Below are 2,262 nucleotides of genomic sequence, written 5' to 3'. Positions count from 1 at the left end.
TAAAAATCATAAGATATCCTGAACACCCAAAACAATTTTGAAAGAGAACAACAATGCTGGAGGACTCACACTTCCTGATTTTAAAACATATTACTAGCTGGGCACAGCATCTCAGATCTATAATCTCAGGACTTCTGGAGACCAAGACTGGAGGATCACTTGAGCCCAGAAGTTTGATATCAGCCCGGGAAACATAGTGAGACCCCATCTCTACAAAAAACAAACAAACCAAAATAACCAACAACAACCAAAACCCAAACATATTACCAAAGGTGCAATAATCAAGACAGTGTGATAGTAGCATAAAGACAGATGAATAGACCAATGAAATATGCTAAAGTGCCCAGAAATAAACTCTCATATATATGGTCAAATCATTTTCATTTTTTGAGACAGTCTTGCTGTGTTGTCCAGGCTGGAGTGCAGTGGCATGATCTTGGCTCACTGCAACCTCTGCCTCCTGGGTTCAAGTGATTCTCCTGTATCAGCCTCCTGAGTGGCTAGGACTACAGACTATAAAAAGTCTTAGAAGAAAACATAGAGGAAGGGCTTTGTGACATTGAATATGGCAATGCTTTCTTGGATATGACACCAAAAGCACAGGCAACAAAGGCAAAAATAGACAAATAGGACCACACCAGTCTTAACTTGTGCATCAGGGGACACAATCAACAGAGTAAAAGATAACCTATAGGATGGCAGAAAATATTTGCAGATCATGATTCTGATATACACAATACACAAATAACTCTCAGAATTCTACAAGGACAACAAAATCAATAAGCTGACCAAAAATGGGCAAAGAAATTGAATAGACATTTCTCCAGAGTTGATATACAAATGGCCAACAAGCATGTGAAAAGATGCTCTGTATCACTAATCATCAGAGCAATGCAAATCAGAACAACAATTAAATATCACCTCACACCCACTAGGACGGCTATTACCAAAAAAAAAAAAGAAAATAACAGGTGTTGGTGAGGATGTGGAGAAAATGAGTCACATGTGCGCTGTTGGTGTCATTGTAAAATGGCACAATTGCTCTGGAAATCAGTACTGAGGTTCCTCCAAAAGTGAAAATTAGAACCACCATTTGATTCAGCAATCCCTCTTCTGAGTATGTCTTCAAAAGCACAGTAAGCAGGGACTCAGAAAGCTATTAGCATACCCATATTCACAGCAGCACAACTCACAATAGGCAAAAGGTGGAAGCAACACAGATGCCCATCCACTGAGGAATGGATAAATAAATGTGGCACACACAACCCATGGAAAATTATCCTGACTTAAAAAGGGAGGAAATTCTGTCACATGCTGCAACATGGATGAATCTTAAGGATCTTATGCTAAGTGAAATAAGTCAGTCACTAAAGGGTAGATATTTTATTTCACTAATAACACAAAATCAGGAATTAAAAGATATTTCTTATCTTCCAAACTTGGTGTCGACAAATTCACAGAGACAGAAAGTAGAATGGTGGTTACCAGAAGCTGGGGGAGGAGGATGAGGGAAGTTGTTATTCAATGGATATAGAGTTTCAGGTTTGCAATATTAAAATGTTCTAGAGATCTGTCTCACAACAATGTGAATATATTTAACGTTACTGACCTGTACACTTAAGAATGCTTAAGATGGCAAACTTTATGTTAGGTGTTTTTTACTCCTCCTCACCATTTGAAATGGAATTTAGTTAAACAAACATTAACTTAATACGTTTACCAGGGGAGGAAAAAAAAAAAAACAAACATTAACTTAATACGTTTACCAGGGGAGGAAAAAAAAAAAGGAAAATGAAAAAATTTAAACCAAACATATTTGTTACAACAATGAACTTAAGTAGAACTCACTTCAAAAAAAGACCTTCAAATTGGGTGAGGGAAAAAAAGTTAAATTCAAGTAGCTGCTACTTACACTTGAGCAAAGTGACTGAGAAAAGCCAAAAGTAAAAGGATAGACAAAGAGCAATGGTGCAAATCCACATTTAAAAAACTGTATTGGATGAAGTAGAAACAAAGGCAAAACATATTCAAAATGTAAAACAAAAGTTCCTTTATATGATTTATGGTACGATTCACAGTGAAAAAAGTGTCATTAATATTCATGCCATTAATATTTATGTGCCAGACATAAAATAAAAATCTATATAACCAGGCTGGGTGCGGTGGCTTGTGCCTGTAATCCCAGCACTTTGGGAAGCCAAGGCGGGTGGACCGCTTGAGGGCAGGAGTTTGAGACCATCCTGGCCAACGTGGTGAAACCCC

This window comes from Mandrillus leucophaeus, unplaced genomic scaffold (genome assembly GCF_000951045.1).
Source record: "Mandrillus leucophaeus isolate KB7577 unplaced genomic scaffold, Mleu.le_1.0 Scaffold216, whole genome shotgun sequence".
NCBI classification, from domain to species: Eukaryota; Metazoa; Chordata; class Mammalia; order Primates; family Cercopithecidae; genus Mandrillus; species Mandrillus leucophaeus.
Note: the sequence above shows the minus strand (reverse complement) of the source record.